Genomic DNA, 20363 nt, shown 5'->3' on the forward strand with positions numbered 1-20363 from the left:
TATATCTCTGGAACTAGTGCAATTGCTATCTGCGGCTTACAGAATTTCTATTCAAATACTAGTGTGATTAAATTGTCAGGTAACCAAATATGTCAAGAAAGCAGAGCGATTTAGCCAGAGAATGTCAATGAATATCTCAAATCATTAACATTCTCTGCTTGAGTTTATTTAAAGCGTAAAGTGTTTTTCTCAGTTAACAATCAAGTGGTGAGTGCCGTTAAGTTCTCAAGTTCCATTACAGAAAATGTAATGTTTTGTATTTTCAGGGACTAAAAGTCAGCGATGCCCATTGCAGATTTCTTCTTGTAATTTTAAGACCCTCGCCGTTGGTGCCATAGCTTCAATGGTAGATTTTAAGGGGTTACATGAGTTTCACGGCTTTAAAAAGGAAAAAAAATGTTTAGTGTCTCTGAGATCTCTAGAATATTGTCTCAAATTCTCAAGTTGATCCGAGTAATCGTTTTGAAGATACAGCCTTAAAAAATAGAGCGCTCGAGGTCAAACTTTAAACGAAACTGTTTTAAAGTCGGTTGTCAACTGATCGAACTACTCAACCGATCTTAATAAAATTTTACACAGGTCTTCGAGTTATAATTTACAAGATCTTCCGGCCTTCTCCGTAAATTAAATGTAAAAAAAATGCTTAGCAACGGTAAAACAAAATAAAACTTGACAAAACGGTGGAGTTTTACATAAAAAAAAGTTAAATTTGTCCCAAAGTTTTGAAAAGAAATGATAATGATTGATGTTTGTAATATTTTTACAGTTATAATCTATCGAAATATGAAAAAAAGTTTATTTCTCATTAGGTACGCCCCTCAATCAATAGATTATTGGATATCTTTCATTGACAATCGGGAACAACTACTGTTAGAAAAACTCTATAAATATTTTACAATTAACCACATGAATTTGAACTTTCAACTAGAGGGGTAGTCACGTGCTCAACAAAGCTTGCTATCCTGTTCGAAAAAGAGTAACATCAAAGAGCTTGTCGTTTAATAATATTGCGGGTCTGTCAAGATTAGCCTTTCAATTCCTTTTTACTACTTTTTTCAGTCTTCTTCGGAGCTTCGTTGAACTACAAAATCCACCTAGTAAGATACAAATTGTTGCAACAATTAATAACAACAAAAACATTGCTACAACAAGCCAACTGCGAAGCGCTTATAACTTGACCGCCTTTACGACATGTAACAACAACATCTTTTCAACTTAGAAACTCCCTTTCAGACCCATTCGCCACATAGTAAATTGATTTTACACGTAACGCGTTAACTGGCCACACGTACCGCGCATGCGTAATGGCACATCAACCACCGTCCGACCTACGCGCAAGCAGCGTATAGTCTGTCCAGTTTACGATGCGCCGACGCTGACGATGTTAGCGCCAATTTCAAAAGAAATGTAGACGCAACAAAAACAAACACAAGTCAAATGAGAGCGTTGATTCCTTAACATGCGAAGAACAACAATAAGAAGGGAAACAAAAACAACAACAATAATAATATGCAAACAATCAAAATGACAAACAACAAAGGAGCGCACCAACAAAAAAGTGGGAGCGCATTGGCGGCGACTATGACAACACATGAGACTCCTCAAAAGCGTCGTTTGGCAAGCGCGCTTCACACTGTATGCAACTCCTCCCGATCAGTTAGGCGAAAACACTCGAGCGTTGTGCATGCAACGGTCGCAAATTGTACACCGGAACGACAGGCTGACAAGCGTAGCCAAACCACGCACGGAAGAACAAGAAGAAGAGAAAGATTAAGCAATATAGTACAACTGTATGTACATTTGTAAGCAGTTGTGTGGGTTAAGGCGCGGATAAAGCAAATCAAAGTGTGAACTTGAAATCGAAACTCTCGCAGCGTCGCCCTCTGTGACAGAAAGCCGTGGTGTAAGCTCGTGGGCTGGCGGTTTGTCGTTCACTCGTATTGTTGTGGTTGTCTTTTCTTTGTTTCTTATGTGTTTTATTATTTGTATCTCTGGTGCCTCTTGTGTCTCAGACGTGCTGATTAGAATGCGAACGCATTGCCGCCGTTAAAGTCAACGACAAGGCGACGATTTTGCCAAGCTGCGCGCAGAACTCGGCGATTGCGCAAGCGTGAAGCACGGTTTGCGCGGAAATTAATGTTCTTAAAATATTGTCGAACGCATTTGTTGTACACTCGCTAAAAATAAAGTAAAGTAAAGTGGGTGTGTTACTTTGTTGGAGTGGTGTTAATACCTGTATTTGATAGAATTTAAGTGCGCCTAAAGGATTTTGAAACTTTTAATCGAAAATTATAATAAAATTAAATAATTGTTGGTTTATTAGAACTTTATGACTATAACATAAAGTATAGTGATACAAATATTCTCAGTGCAACCTCTCAAATCAAAATAAAAATATATATTGTATATATTTAAAAAAAGAACAACACAAAAGCTATAAAAAATAACAAGAAAACAACTTTTACTAAAATTTTTTTATTTTAAAAATATTTCAATGTATGAAAACATTAAGCTAGTTCACTTAGCTGGCTTAAAAAATGCTCTAAACTATACTTTGTTAACTAAGTTCATAAACTTTTATGAAACTCATTATATCGCACTGGGAAATTCGCGTCAAGCTTTGGCATCCTGAGAGTGGTGTCGCTAAGGACCAAAACTGGTCTATGCGTGGTTTATGGGCCTACCAGATTAACCTAATTTAGTCTATATCACACTGTTTTTATAAGTGACCTTGACTTATAAAGCCAAACTAATATACGTATCCGCCGTGGTCAAAGAAGTACACTATTACTACGGAGCACCTATACCCGAACCCAATAACAAATCTCTGAACGTTCCTCGGTAAAATGTGTAACAGTAGAGATGCACCGCTAGTTATTCTTATATAAGAACATATTCTGAAGATATCCTTCTATCCCAAATTATGAGTTCTATTAGACTTGCAACGCTTCCCTCGCTCAGATTGATGAAATAAAGTTAGAATATTGCTGACAAAGCTTCCTTACCGAAATACGCTGAATTTATTAAACTGCCAGCTTTTTTCAAGCTTTATGTAAGAAACTATACCAGAAATCAATAAAATATTGAGAAAACATAACAAGGACAACACATTTTTAATGCTAAATTTATCAAAATTATATACATATGTAAAGCAAAATTTTAAAACTTAAGCTTTGCTTGCAAGCGTGCGAAATATACTTTCTGTAAGACGCCAGACTTTATATGGGTCTACTGGAAAAATTAATGAACAAAGAATTTTCGAGCAGTAGACTTCAAAATTTTTTGATTTTTCGTTAGGGCTGGTTTTTTATGTGGGGGTAACAAACCCCCGCGCCACAACCTCAGGGAGTGCGTCTTATCACATTAGCTCGCTTTTAAATGGAAGAATATCCTGATACTTTGAGGATACTTGGTCTAAGACTAAAAGTGGTGAACTGTGCCTACGCCAATGTAGTAGTAGTAATATACTTCAAAATACTATTAACAATTGAGAGACTGCATATCATCTCTAAAGCTGTCTTCAATTTCTAGTATAGTTTGTTGGGAAACTCATCTTAGTAAGAAAGAGGACCTCAGCTTTTTAGATGATTCCTTCTTATATATCTTTTAAACAGGCTTTCGAAACTGCGACCCTCAAGCAACTCGTCTACGACAACAGCTGACGATTATATGTACTCTACACATGAATATATTTATAATATTATATACAATTTATTTCTTAAAAATATAATGCGAATTTGTTTGACAGATCATTATAGCTAGAGAAAGTAGTTCAGATACCTTAAAAGTTGTTGTTAATACGCAAAACATTGGGTATTGTGGAATCGAACAGACAACTGGCATAAGTCAAATAACTGGCATAATTAAACAGAGATAATATAGAGATATAGTACGAGGAAGGCGTTCAGTGAGATATCCGCAATATATATTGTATTCCACTTTATGAATTTCTGTTTACTTTCACGTGGAAAGTTTTAGATGATCTGAATCGAAAACGACTAAACTAAAAACCTAAAAACGTTTAGCTTAAAATGCTCGCACTCGTTTAATTGAAACGTCGAATATTTAAAAAACTATTAAAATGTTTATGAGTTTAAAGCAATCAAAATTGTAAAGCGTCTTAGATTTGTCGTTTTGATACGCATTAATTCAACAATTATTTGCTTACAACGAGTCAAAAACCTTATAAACGATAAAAAAAAACCGTATAAACACATACATGAATGTGAAACACATTTCGCTGGGCGCCTTTGCAACCACCCAACCGCCTCGCGCTCTAACAAGTACACACATATTTGCGCTCATAAGCATGAGTGTTTTCAAAGTCAAACGCATGCGCAGTGCAACGGCGATTTCAGTGGGACGCGTTGACGCGGTTTTTCCTGCGCGGAATACCAAACAACTTCGCCGTTTTGCATTGGCAGCGTTTCGTTTCTATGAAGTTTTTTTGAGAAAAGCATGTTTGTATGCACGCGCACACGCTGGAAGTTTGAGCATGCGTGTGTATGTCCTAATAGCGTTTTGATTTTTTGGAGAGTTAAAAAAATTTTTGATAGTATTCTAAATAATTTATCAACTATGGACCTTTGGGCCCTCTTACTCTCTCTCTCTCTGTCTTTATTTTTCATGTGAATGTTTTCAGCTGAACTTTTGTACAAATACAACAAAGGAAGTGTTATAAAAATATATAAAAACTTATATACATATATACACCATACATAAAAAATTTGTCGAAATATAATATAAATATATACATTATTATACAAATATACGAAAGTATTGGCGAAAAGTAAATAATAAATAATATAGTCTGGAGAAGTGACGAATTGAAGGTTAAGGTGAGTAATAATTTTTATATGAAAAACAATTTGTTTTTTTAATATATGATTTACATATATGCTAAGAAATCACAATTGTGTCTGGAAAAAAAAAAAAATAACAAAAATTTAAATTTTCTTAAACAATATTCTCTACATTTTATTTTACTTATTTATTTTTTTGTTTTAATCAATTACATTTTATATATGTACTTACGTTTATATAATTTGAACATTATTGCATCTATCCGATTTTTCCATTTACTAAGTGGCAACACTCTTTCTTACCTTACTTAACTAATTTGTATTCTTTCGTCACTTCATTTACTTGCCTCGTTGTGGGCTATTTTCGTCAATCGTTTCTACACTTATTCAACGAAAATGCATTTTCTATTCCGATTTTCTTATAAGGAATGCGCACGTATCGAAGAAAGTGTTATTTTTTTTTGAACCAACTAGGTAAAAGTTTCTGTCAGCAGCTTGGTATTTATGGTCTCTATTCATACTGGAAATATTACTCAACAAATTACAAGTGTCTTTTATAATTTATAACCGAAAGAAAGCGAAAGTTGTTACGAACATTTGTTTAATCACACCAGATATGGAAATTCCAAATTAATTTCAAAAATAAAGACACTTGTAGTCGGGCAAAAGAAAACCATCACTTAAATTCACAAAAACAAAAGACTGGGTCACTGTGACCCGAGTAAATTTATGGTTAGTTCTAAACAAGAAAGAGCAGGCTGCACCGAAGTTATAATACTATTCACAGGTGTGTTTTCCATATCATAAAAGGGTATAAAAAGATCTGAATCTTGATTTTGATCGGTCAGTTTGTATCGCTTTAGTCTTTCGCTCTGAACAATTCGGAGATCGTAGCGATGTCTCTGACAAAAGTCCATGCCAAATCTCGTGAAGAAATCTTGTCAAGTTAAAAAGTTGTCCATACCAGCACTTGAGTTTGAGTAGTCCGTTTTTATGGCAGCTATATGCTATAGTTGTTCGATTCCGACAATTGAGCAGCTTCTTGGTGAAAAAAAGACGGGTGGAAAATTTCAGATCGACATATCATAAACTGAGGAAGTAGTTCACATATATACAAACGGACAGATGGGCATGAATAAATCAACTTAGCTCATCGCGCATATCATTTATGTATTATACTACTCAGGGGTTTAGACATTTCTTTTGTTACAAACATCGTGGCAAACTTAATACACCCTGTTCAGGATATAATAAGTTAATATAAACTTTTAAAACTCTCTTTGGACTTGCGCTATATACCATAATGAACTTTTCATTTATTCGGTTCCTCTAAAAATGCTCAACAAGCGGAGATCTGCTCGTTTTGTATAGATTTACTGTTCTCCATCCTTATATGAATATTCCCGTTCAATGATGACCTATTTATTTAGTATACCTAGGTTTTTGCAGGTATACCATGACTTGCTTATAGAAAGAATGAAATGTGAGATCTAGTTCTAAATAAACTATTCAAAAAATATAAGGAAATGTCTTTAATGTATTTTTTTAAATAAATGGAATGTCTGCGATTACTCTTTATCTTCTCGAGTAAGTTAAACAACAGAACTAAGGAATAGAAGCCCTATATTAAAGAAACAAACGGTATTCAAGGAACTGCTTATGTGTTCTAATTCTAAGGAAAATTATACTCTATTAACATTTCGTACAAGAACACAGCGAAATGATTTTGTACCACCCAGTATGATCTTAAAAGCTAATGGAAACCTTTCCTGCTACTCATTCACAATAAAAATCATTGTTTGTCAATATTTACCTCTTGATTTTTATGTCGATATACTTCTTTTATGAAAATAAGTTAAGAAGCAATTAATAACAACAACAAAATGACAATAAAAAGAGACGTCTTCACGTGAATCGTAATGATTTTAAAAATAAATGTCAGCGAAGATAAGCAAATACGCAAAAGTAAAATACGCAAAGCGGCGTTAAAGTAAAAGTCCTTGCAGTGCAACGACCTTGAATGAAGGGAAATAATATATTTGATAAGACCCGCAAGCAATATTGACAATGTGCATGAATATTTTTCAAGAGAAAAAATGTATTTCATATTTTTTTGAATTTTAAATTTTATTTATATTCTTTTTAATATATTTTTTTTAATTGTTTTTTGTAATATTTTTTTTCTTTTATTTCAATTTTATTTTCTGGTAGTACTAGTATTTTATTTTATTCTTTTCATTTTCATTCAAAAAATCACCTATTATAACGGCTTTGTTCTAAAGCTTTCGCCAAAAGTATTTACCGGTTCAGCAGCTTTTCGTTCCCACGGGCACATATCATTCTGATTGCGCTTTTATGCACATTATAAGCAAATAATTATCTTGAACACTAATTCTTATTTCAATATACTTTGCCTATGTGGCAATTAATGAAATTTATTAGCGGATTTCAATTGCGATTCAAGCAATAACATAACATGTTTGCTACGCCATTTTAAGTGTGTAACGGTAGTTAATTTTGCAACCAATCACTTTTAATATATATAGGTTTGTAAGTATTTTTAAAGAAATTAGCGGCAAATGAGATCATTTGACTAGAAAACCGTTAGATTCTAAATAATTTGAAATGCACTGTGTCATGCTTACTAAGTACGCGAGGTACTTCTATGCAAATTATAGAAAAAAACTTATTTGTTCCAAATCTAGTTTTATGAGTTCGCTACGGGGTATATGTTCAAACCCCAGCACATACATAGATGTCACCAAAGTCGTTAATCACGCCATACAATGGTTTTGTTAAAATTACAATTTCGCTTGATCGGAGCACTTCGGCAGCAGACAGCCATGCAGATTGACACATTTTTCGTGATTTCAACTTAGTGTTAGCGGTTTTTGTTTTTATTGTGCTCGCTCTTTTATAAAATAAAAAAAAAACTAATTTTCGTGAATTTCGGCTGATACGTGCAGAAACCTATTCGATTTATGTTTTTCGGAAATCGATTCTTATCGCCTGTCATTGGCAACGTTGCATCGGCCAATTACCCAACTATTTGGGTGCGTGCGGAATATTTAATTTAATTTGAGTCGAAAACTTTGTTGTTTTAATGTTTAATTGTTTTTTATAAACTTTTTTGTTGCAAATTTATCGATTTCGGTCACCTCATTTGCTAAAAAAAATATTTCTAAAAATCCCCCAAAAAGTCTTACATAATATTTACTTAGCCGAAGTGCTGCATAGTCCAACAATTTTTTGTCTGTTTCATTCAATATCTTTCTGTAAATTAATATAAAAATGTTTGAGCTCACACATGACTGATTTTTAACACTCACCTCGCATGTGCTAGTTAAAGCAAGTAAATTTTTCAAATTCTCCATATAATTATTGATATTTAGCACATACAGTGTTCCTAGCTACTTAGGTCAACGAACTGATTAGACAAATTTGGACATCTGGTTATTTACATATCGTGTATTCACCCTCTTATATTATTGTAGTGTACATTTTCTATTAAAACGATATAACTTCATAAATATAAATATTGAGAAAATCGTCAAAATATATTTGATGCCTAGTGAATATGTACAGCTTAAAAACATAAGCTTACGTAATAGTCCCCGACTTTATTATTAAACCCCATACTCTCTGGTCACGTATTTTAAAAAATTATTGATTTGAGATAACTCGGAATAACTTCTCGAACATCAAATCTAGATTTAAGAACTCACATTGTTATAATTTTGTTCCACAGAGAATCACATAGAATATCTGAAAACCCTCCTTGGAAACATAGAACATATTTCTTTCTAATTAGAAACTTATTAAAATCCACCTTCGAAATCGTATCAACTCACATCTCCAATCTACCACATTTCAGGCCACAATCATCGATTATGATTTTTTGGTCTACCAAATTCCTCCTGAGGGGACCTCATATAAGAAACATCTAAGTGGCAGATTCTCTAGTCTATATATATCTACAATACTTAGTCTTTTAAAAAATTGTTTTACAAAGATTACAACGCATACAGTTTTCACTCTTGGAGAATTTTTTAATAAGCAAAACGACAAAATCTACGCGCAAACCCTCTAAAGACGAAAAAATATTATTCTAAGAGATAAACGTGGTCCATGTAAAGTAATGGTTTAGTGAGAAATCTCCTGTAAAGGCTTACACCTCCTCACTTCTGTGAAAAAGTATTAAAATTGGGACAAAAAAGAACCAGCAGGGTATTTAAGAAGGCGTGGTAAAAAGTTAAGCACTACTCGCTTCGATGGAGAGCATTTGATCTTCCACCAAGATTCTGCTTCAGCAAACAAGGCACAAAAGATTCAGAAGTGGCTTAAAAATAATATTCCTGGTCCTTGTCAAACGAAAATTATATATTTTTATTATTATACATTATACGTACATAAGTCTCTTATTATTTGTATATGACAAAAATCTAAAAAAAAAAATTTGTCTTAGAGAAATCAAGAGAAAGATTACAATGAAATTTGTTGGTACTTACTATTTGTCAAAGTCAAATATGTAAGAGAAACGAGCTGAATGAAATTTAAAAGTCAAAGAATACACTCTCTAGTTGCACCAAATCCTCAACTTTGAAAGCTCTTAAAGATATCATATAGTGGTTACAGAAGGAGATCAAAAGGGCAGTTGTGGGAACCAAATTTGAACACTTGAAAATAACTTTATCGAAATTGGATCCTCCAACAATACGCTCTTTAAAACCGAATATACAATATTAGGAAGACAAATTTCTCGGCAGTTGATGTGAGCTATGGAATTATTCTCATAGGGTTATGATCCATCCATATATGGATATCAAAAAATCCAGAGTTACGAATTAATTTCATTTCTTTTCAATTTAATTTCCGCTAAGGAAATTATTTATGTCTTAGAAAGGGCCGCACTATCACTTAGCAGAACCAGGGATCGATTTCAGTTTACGACCAACCGCTGTAACAGAAAAATATGAAATTCAGAACAAACTTACTTTCCCATATGAACTCAGAATTCTAATGAACGCTAATTAGGCACAAGTATTCGATTGTTTTCTCTTCGCAAAGCCGTTCTGTTTCACATCTCTTACTGCTCTCAATTTTACAAGTACTTTTTTCTACCAACAACAATATCAGGTAAATTAACGTCAGAGGTTCATTCATTAGAAACAAAGCTTGTTTTCCTGCTTCATTTAACACCGTTATCGAATTTTAATTAGAAGAAAGCTATGAGCAAAAGCGAGTACCTCGAAACGGTACGTCACAGTCCCCGAGGTAATAGAAAGTTCATCTTTCGTCTTCTCCTTCATAAATCTCAATTACAATGGATATCCTGACACACCTACATACATACACATGTACAATACAACTATGTGAAACGGTAAACCACAAATCCCGCAAGAATGGCTGACGGGGGCTTTGGCATCGATGGATGTTGGTAGATATTTCAATTACGTGTAAATTCATTGTTTACCAGAACTTTGCGAAATGCTTGCATAACAAAACAATGCACAAGAGGCGTCTAGTGTATAGATTGAAGCGTAGTCAATTAAGAGTGTATACTGATTGGCATCCTAGAACATTAAGGCTGTTGAGCAAATCATGAAAATTACTTTATGGCAACGCTAATTTTAATTGAGATCAAAATGAGTGCAAGTATATATATGTATAAATACATTTCAAAATAAATATTTAGTGCATATTCAGTATACACATAAGGGTGGCCCTAAAATATCTATATCGTTAAAAAGCGCAACATTTTTTTTTTTTAAATATGTACCTTTAAAGTCTAAACCTTTTCAAACCAGTTTTTGCAACTTTTATTCCACCACGAAGTAGGTGTCTCTGATTCAATTATTCGGAATAGCTTACCGACTTCATTGGATGTCTCAAACCGCACAACATACACTGTATTTTTAGCATCAATGAATAAAAAACTTAAAAATCTAAATTAATTTTCCTGAAGAATATTTATAAGAGTTATTATTTCGATTATTTTTGAAAAAAAGCTCGAAAAAGGTGACCTAAATAATTCGTGCATTAAAGGGTTAATATGTTTTGAGAAATTAGTCATTGGAAGACGGATGATGAAGTAATCAACTATACATTTGATATACTTGTAGTGAAGGACCTTGCCAACATACGAGTAAATACCATTAATAATGTAAGCCTGGAGATCAAGGGCATCTAGGAGAAGCGCAATTCAGAAAGAGTACTCTCTCTCTCGAGCAACAAAAATTACTCTCTATAAGTATTTTATCATGCTTGTCGTATTATATTCCGCAGAAATATGAACGATGACGAAGAGAGATGAGAAAGTACTTGGAGCTTTAAAAAAGCTTATTCGATCCGAGACCTTTAGGTGGATAACGGAAGCAAGGACGCCCACGAAACCAATGTAAGGACCAAGTGGATGTCGGCTCAGGTCAACCCACAGTTGTAGTAACAAAGAAAAAGAAGAAGAATCATTGGAAAATATGGAATAGTAGCTGTATAATCATTTAGAACCAACTGTTCTTCATTTGACAAAATCAGTGGTGGCAAATTGATTTCGATCGTTCAGTTTTTATGACTGCTATAGCTATCCGATATCAGTGGTTCCGACAAAGCTTTTTGGGGAGAGAAGGAAAGAAGAAAGCTATATTTCCACTTTTAGGAGAAAGAACCACTTACGAGTACTCAAGATGTTCCTTGACGGCTCTTGCAATATTTATCATAATTTTGATAATATTTGATAACTTTTCCTTGCACTAATCCAGATGGTTGTGTTAAATTATGTTAACTGCAACTTAGTAAATGTTTCTAAGCCACTATTTTGGGCAAAGTCATAAGATCTTCGCTCTGTCTTTGGATAACACATAGTCATTTATGCTTAATTTATTTGCTTGCGTTGCTTTCTTTCACAAAAGCATTTAGGATTACCCTAGTACCAAATGATACTTATTTACTAGCACCAGCAAGGGATTTCGCAATTAATTTCGTTGTAATGGCCGAAATGCGTCGAAAATATTTTATTAAATCGCGATGCAGCGCCAAAACTAGCAAAGACTACTAGCTACATAATAACATTAAACGCCGTCAAGGGTCAGTCGAAAGCCGACAGCCAACAACCAATTGCTGCAATGCTGTAAATTAAAGTTTAATCAAGCACGCAAAATCACAAAAAATTTTCAAGAAGTGTAAGAAATGCAAAATGTTCAATGCTACGACATGCAAGCGTACATAATTTAGGCCTCGGACTTCCTTTTTGTTGCTTTTGTCAATTTTTTTTCTTACGCAACTCGCAACTGTATGGTGGCGAATAATTTTCAGCTCATAAACAAGAGGGCGGCCAGCAGGCATTTCTACCAGCCTCTATATGGCTAAAAAAAAAGATATAAGCGTTGTTGTTATTGTTGTTTTTAATATTATTGCCACTATTTTCGTTGTTGACTTAACGCCCCGAATGTCCTTGTGATTATAAATGCTCAGCCGTCGGCAGAACTGCTACCACTGCAGGCCTCAACTAGCCCGCAAAAAGAACAACAACCAAGACAAGAAGCCACAAAACATCGCCGCAGCCACGGAAGAAGGCGAAACCCGATAAACTTCGTATGAGAATTATTGCAAATCTTCAATATTATGAAGCTGACAATAAAATCAGACAGGCCCTCTGCCAAACCTGCAAGCGCACAACAATAAAGAAGTGAGCAGTGAAGTAGCTAGCAAGTAAGAGTCTTCAAAACGGGTCTACAGGCCGTCCAGTGGAAGCAATAAGGAAGAATCCATAATGTTGAAGTAATAAAAGGGGCTGGTGTTGCGTAGCAAGACATTCAATTTGATGCGACGTCGAGCCCCGCAGAGCATGGCATATAGATTGCAAGCCATTGGGTCTCTTCACCTTTGCGCATCACAACGGACTTGACATTCACGCCGCATACGCTGCATCTGGCGACAACTTGCAACAACTGGAGCAATAAATTGCAAATTCTTGTAAGAATCAAGATTTCTTTTTGTTGTTGTTTTATTCAGCTACGCATGTGAATAACATGATTAGTTGTCTGATCGGTTTGTTGCATGATTTTTGTTGACTGCCTTGCGTCTTGAAGAATGCGGCATTAAGAAGATACGCATATATCGTACATAACTCGTGCATTTTGCGCATCGTCGCGTGCATTGAGCCAAGTAATTAATCAACTTTAAATATCTATGTAATGGCAGAACATTGCATTACTCACAGGTGCAATGGAATTTTTTAGTTCATTTAAAACATTGTGGCACGGAAGAAGTGCACATGTACGCACTTATGTTGGACTTAATCAGGCTGGGCGATAGCTTCCTTATAATTGTAGCTTGTTTTAAGCATCAAATAGTTTTTATTGAGAGAAATTTACTACAAATAATCCAACACATGTTGTTTCTTTAATGACTTCCCTAAATTAATTTTGGTAGACTAAACTAAACGAGGTTCCAAAAGAAACTATGCAACCTTATATACTTGACTACACAAATTTCATGGCTGTGTCCAGTAATTCGTTAATAAATGCAATTGGTAAAATAAATTTTACCTCGAAACAATAATTCTTCAAAACATTCAACATTTCGCCATCTGCATAATACTTATCAAATATGAAATCAAACTTATTGTAAAGCATACCATAAGTAAAACCGTGCCCTAAACAATCAATCAGTTGTACTTTTAGTCAATATTCATGATTTTAGAAAAGGAGGCGAAGAAGTGAAAATATTGACAAATACCGTATTTACAATCCGATACTCTTCATATCTTAGCTTTGATGCGTATACCATCCAATAGTGTTTATTTTTTACCAGAGGTGGATTAACGTCTCGCCTGAGTACTTTGTGTCACACTTCTGCAATATTTTTATTGATTCCGTAGCCGTTATTTCATTGGAAACACAAAATTTCAAACAAGGTTATGTTAATGCTAATGTTAATTAATTTGTGTTACACATAAACTCCTAAAAGTGGATCAACAGATCCTCATAGATCGACGAAGCGTTTTGAGCTTACCACAAATTTGTTAAGGCGGTTAATATCTATCCCAGTAACTTCGCTGGTTGTGTCTATCAAAATATTTATTTCAACCTCAGTCTGGCAAAAGTTGGACAATAGGCAGTAACACCGTTTAAACCATAATAACCAAATTAACTCAGCACAAATATTTCTAACATCCCTATCAACGGTGTGTAAATGGTGGAATCGGGTAATAGCCCCGCGCACTTCCCATATAACGGTTTCGATTTAAAATGCGATAACTCATTAAATAAATAAGGCAGAGGCTTTGAATTTTACACATAGAATCATAAAATTAAGCTTTATCATAGCCGATGTAAAAATTGGACAACGGGCACCGCCCACCTTCAGGCGAAAACCCATATCTCGGGATCTACCCGACCAATTTCAACCATATTTGGTAAGTAACTTTATCCCGGCATGCCTATGGTACAGTAAAATTGGGCGAAATCGGATTAAAACCACGCTTACTTCATATATAACACAAGCTTAGTTTCCTTCAGATTTCTTTACCTTCCAGTATACAAATCAAACACTAATGAAAATATTGATATAAAACTTTGCAAAAAGAGTGCCCTTAAGATATGCTATCTTAAGTAAAATATTTGTCCCAATCGAGCCATAACTGTTCAAACCTCCATATACCGAAAATGTGGACCCCTGTGTCCATAGTTGACCTTTTACCGAACTTATCGCTCGATGTATGAGATATATAATTGAAATTCGAAGAGAATCGTTTTCTGATCATTTTATGTCTTTATGTCAAAAATGGATTGAATTGGGTCTATACTTCTCTTAGCCCCCATATATCTAACAGAAAGATGTGAAAACTTGCCCCAGCTTCATGTAGCTAATATCAGGATTTTCAAACCTCAGGTTGACTTTACTCCATAAATATAAGTAAGGTACCTTAATGAAACTCAGCATATTATTAGTATATGGCAAGTTAGTAGAATGTGGTATTGCCAAAAATATATAAAAACAGTTGAGTACATCCCTTAGACCCCATACACCTAATGAAAAAATTTCAAACTTCCGGATGGCCTTATACCATATATACGAATTACCTCCACTCCCATATTGTATATATAATGGTTTTCATGTGTTTAACAAAACTTATGACGAATACGTCTTTCAGAGTGTGAGTTCCATATGTATAAAATTCCTTGAAAATATGTTCTCAAGTATACCCGAGCAATGTCCAAATTAATGCAATCCCTTTCTCTGCCCGACTTTCCATTTTATTGTACTTTAAACCGTGCAGGTTTGTCAAAATGTGTGATATTTTAATGAAACTAAATACACAAGTTTTCTTGAAACTTATGTGGTTTACCACTGAATGTGAATGTAATTGGTCTAGACCTTGATTTAAACCTCATATCGCTAATATAAAGAATTTCGATCTTCTGGTTGACGTTTTCCATATCCACTCAATATATTTATTAAATTAGGCGCTTCGGTTGAGCTTATATCCCATATATCTCAATTGAAAGTGATTTTAATATAATTTTGTCTGATGAGAAGTAAAATATAGTAATAAAATTAAGTGAGTCTATGACCTTCAATATAAGTTAATAAGATGCCAAATTTGATAATTATGCATTCACGATTTCGTCGAACAATGAATGCTGAATTCTTTCGCAACATTTTTAAACCTAAACGTATTTGCCGGCTTTGATCCTTACAAGTTGCAAGAATACATAATGTTCGGTTACACCCGAACCTAGCCCTTCCTGACTTGTTTTAAGTATATTTTAGAAATAGGTGTCCACTATTTTAATTAGTACCACAGACATAAATCTTTAAAGTCAAATAATAACTTTTTTAAAATTACTTGCAACTGCACACCCTTCGACGTCAATTTAATTTTTTACGCTTATTGTAACACGGAAATTAGCTTAGATATAGCATTGAAAGGTTCCTTCTCGAGAAACGTCTCGTCATCAGAGGTATACAGTTGAAATAGTAATTATATTGTCTAATACAAATAATCATTTTACTAATCCTGGTACTGATGTTATAGCTCCAATCGCTCCTGTTAGAGGTCAGGGACTATATAATATACTAAGTGGAATGGGTGATTTGAGTGTGTTGATACTAATGTACTTCATTAGAGTGGCAGCTACGTTTAAAATAGTACCACCTTTTAAGCCTTTTGAAACTAATATGAGACCTTTTATACTACATTATTTTTAAACCCCGTTTCTTGTCTATTCCATTATCTCAACATCTTTATTAAATTAATATTTATAAATAGGTGGAAACATGTCTCAAAAAATGTATTCAACTATAGGGCTTTACATTTTTACACAGGTGGCAATCTTCTTTTTTGTTGCAAACTTACCAAGTATTTCATCTAATAATTACAAAAAAAAAAATATTAAATATGTTATGTAATTTAAATTAACTAATATATCGAAAATTTTTCTCACAAATATGAAATTAGTTTTGGACACCAGCTTTCAAAGAAGCAACTTTAGAAAAACCTTGGTCAAAATCAATAAATGTTCGAACTACAAGTTTTCACTACTATTAACACATTCTAATGCTAAGATCACGTTTCTTCCAAAAAGTTAGAAAATGTTACCATAAGTGGGTTGACAAATTAATATAAGCATTTTAAATGAGTTTTTTGCTAGTATTCCTTGTTCTACGTATGCGCAACGCATACATGATTCAAACCGAATACAATGATATGCTGCGAAGTAAAAAATTAAAGTCATGTTTATCATACAAAAAAGTTGGCTCAATGACTTGTGCTGAAAAAATAAATAGACCCGATTGTTAATGGCACGAGCTTATAAAGGCTGAGCTTATTAACTAGAAAAAAACACGAAATAGGTGAAGCACAAGTTATTATTAAATGTCTTTTATGCTGATCGAGTATTATAAAGTGTCGTGTCAACATTTCAAAATATGTAACAACATTGTCTACGCTAGTTAAATACTCGTCTGTATCTACATACGAGTGATGAAGATAAAATACCGCTTCTATTCGCCACTTCTCAACTCACTTTCTTTGTGTTCTGCTCTCTTGTCAACGTGTTTACATTGATACCCAATACTAAAGTGGCATTGTTTCTTTCCATTCTAACTCTATTTGTTCCTTCTATATACCTCCCTCATTCTCTAAAATATCTCTGGAAATATTATTAGGACACACTACCATATATACAAGAGCAGCAACTAAAAAACGATAAAGGCACTTGTCAACACCAATTTAATTATATTAGGAGTATTATTCTCTCCTACCTTGAACAAAATAGTACAATTATTATCCGGAAATACGGAAGTTTATTGGTTGTTCTTATCTTTTTTATATACCACATATGTATATGTAGTATAATCTTTGTCTTCGTCATATGTAAGTTAGGTTAATTTAGGTTTAATGATTGACCCTTAAGATGGGGATAACATTTGGACTACTAAATATACGGTCTGAAGCTAGAAAATAAAAATCATGTATAAGTCAGCTTAGGGGTTTTATTATATTCCCACCGGCTCACTGTCATGTCTGAAGGTGTGAGCTTCCAAATGTTAAAGCCTTAAAGCCCAGCTTCTTACCGCCTGACCATCGATTGGGTAACGACCAGTTAGAATTCCTAAGACTAAATAAAGGCTAACCTTACTGAGGATAAACCTCTTGGCAAGAACTTTGGAATGATTTTGCGACAGCGCCAGATCGGAGCGGAGCTTCGACCAGTTCCCATTATGTTGACAACAGGGCCATACTAGTCTTATCAAGAAGTGACTCAATGCCGTTGATAGCGAGGTTGGGCATTCTTTAACAACTCATGATTAGTGAACTCAAGGCTAGAATCGCCGACCTACAATCATAATGCATAATAACAATTTCTCTAGGCCTTCACTTCGGACCAGTAGATCTACGAATACTTCTATGGCAGAAAAATTAGCTTGAAAAACGCTACAATAGTTAGGAAGCCTGAATGATCTTGAGTAGACTGCGCCACCAACCTTCTAATAAGTATAGATACCTTTTTCAATAGCCTTTTTTTGACAGATTACGCGTGAGTCGTGTCAAGCTGTCATGTTATTTTTGTTCAATATTGTTTGGTAAAGAATGAGTTTCGCGCGCTTCGTTCAATTTATGGTCAACATAATCGGCCTACTGAGCGTACTATTCGCAACACCATAACCCATCTTGAGATCCAGCATTCATTATTGGATAATATTCGACCGAATAGATCACGTCCAGCACGCAGTAAAGAAAATGTAGCGGCCGTAGCTGAGGGTATTTAAGAAGACCGTGGAGAGTCGTATGGAACGACTTGGTGCATTTTTCGTTAAGATCTAAAATTGAAAGCATATAAAATACAGTTTTAAATTTTCTGTGTTTTTTTCTTTAAAAAGGAAGGGAACATGCAAATGGAGCACTCCTTAGAATCATACTGCCCCAATACCGCCGCAAAAGTGAGCTGCACCACGGCTATAGTAAGATTTGTTTGGACAAAACTTCTGAGATACGATAGTAGAATCGATCAATTGGATTGATAAAAGAAAATTTCCGTTTGATCTCGGCCATAATTAAGCTGAACGAATTTTAATATTTAATTATTACAATATGCGTTAAGTGTGTTACCCAGGCAGATTTAAAAAGATTTCTATCGGAAAAGGTCCGCCTTTATCGGCAGAAAGTTTATCGCCAATTAAAAAAATGTGATTGAAAAATATAAATTAAATGAAGTCTTAAAATTGAATTTATATGAAAATATGAAATCTTCGTACATCATATTAACAACTCAAACTAAACAAAAAGATTTTTGAATAAAGGTTTCCACCTATTTAAAAATATAAACTAATTTTTATCTGAGTTATTTTTCAAGAGTGATTCCATATTCCTGTAAATTAAATTTGGAAAAATTTATTAAATGAATAATATTTATATCAAATGGATTTTGGTTGAGAAATCTTTGTCACCCTAAAGATTTGTTATAAATATATAATAACTAATAGTAGAATTATGTCATCGAGCGTTTATAGAGCCTATCACATTCTTAATTACACACCCTCTTAAATTAGTTATGGCAATAAAACGAGTTTTAAATTGAAAATACCATATATTATGCAAATTTTTATATATATTAATATAAAACATTTCTTTTATCGGGGCTTACTCGCTGTGAAACATAAACTAACTTGATTAATAATAATAAACTATTTTGAAATATTTACGCTCGTAGTACGAGTCCGTTGAACTTGCGCCGCATAAATTAGTTATTCGAAAAAGCAAAAAAATGTCAGCGCGAAAACTCATTTACATATGTACGACCTATTTTCGACCCAAACGGGTAATGCGCCTATTTACAGGTTGGTTGAAAAGTTGCTGCGCTGTAAATGAATAAAATACTGTTTTTGCTACGAAATATATATATTTTTTTTGAATATAATCTCCCTTAACACTTATTCCAATGATCGTCGAATAAGTTTATGCCATCCCTATAATGACTTTCCGGAAGCTCTGCAAAAAATCCGTCTACGTCTGCAATAGTTTCTTCATTCGACGAAAAACACTTTCCACGAAGGAATTGTTTCAGGTTTCTGAAGAGGCAGTAGTAGCTGGGAGCCAAATCTGGATGCTCAAGCAATTCGTACTTTAATTCGTTGAATTTTATTATTGTTGAAACACCTTTGTGCGCAGATGCATTGTCTTGATGAAAAATGATTTTTTGTACTGCAAACCAGTTGATCCAAAAGGCTGCAATAATATTCAGAGTTGATTGTTTAACCTTTCTGCAGATAATCAATCGACAAAATTCCTTTTACATCCCAAAAACTTGATGTCATAACCTTCATTACTGATCGTTGTATTTAACTTCACCTGCTTTAGAGCTGAACAACCAGCTTCATTCCACTGTAAACGTTCTTGTTTCAATTTAGGATAATGGTGGTAGATACAAGCCTCAACCATAGTTATAAAACGACGCAAGATATCGGTTTTATTCTGCTTAAAACGCTCCAATTTATGCAGAGAAACTTGTTTTCGATCCAGTTTTTGTTGAAGTGTTGCCGCACACGCAATAACTTTCCAAACAGCTTTTTCATACGTAATTCTCCATGTAAAATATGAAGTACTCGTTCGTCTGAGATGTCGTTCATATTAGGAATTTCACGCTTAGTCAAACTTGGATCTTCACTAACAATATTATGAACTTGCTTAATTATTTCTGTTGTAGTTGCGGTCCTTCGAGTGGATCACATTTAAACCTAGCACTATCACGTTTAAATTCACCAGTTGAAAATTCAACCTTGCGTTTTTTAGATGAGGTTGCCTTACACATATCTAGCAATTGTTCATAAATTTCCTTAGCTTTTAAACCTTTCAAAACAAAGAGTCTAATCAACGCGCGATATTCAATTTTTTCCGTAAAAAAAATACTCTGACACGTCAACTTCAAATGGCTACTTTGCATGTGTTCTCACGACAGATGTACCAACTTGAGAAAAAAAAACGGAGCTAGTAGTGCTATTTCTTGGTGACACCAACCAACTTTTCAACCAACCTGTATTTACTATCTATAGTATAAA

At 34.1% G+C, this 20363-nt stretch overlaps 1 protein-coding gene across 10 annotated transcripts in view; it reads left to right on the top strand.

Annotated features, from left to right (window-relative positions):
• The first annotated feature begins 1639 nt into the window (after positions 1-1639).
• Positions 1640-20363, top strand: part of LOC106625494 (uncharacterized) — a 33141-nt gene continuing 14417 nt past the window's right edge. The window contains exons 1-2 of one of the 10 annotated variants that reach the window (XM_036366214.2): positions 1640-1790; positions 4643-4838. The gene's annotated coding sequence lies outside the window, so the exon portion shown is untranslated. The other 9 variants (XM_036366212.2, XM_070110052.1, XM_070110054.1 and 6 more) reach the window with 9 other exon arrangements.

This window comes from Bactrocera oleae, chromosome 5 (genome assembly GCF_042242935.1).
Source record: "Bactrocera oleae isolate idBacOlea1 chromosome 5, idBacOlea1, whole genome shotgun sequence".
NCBI lineage: Eukaryota > Metazoa > Arthropoda > Insecta > Diptera > Tephritidae > Bactrocera > Bactrocera oleae.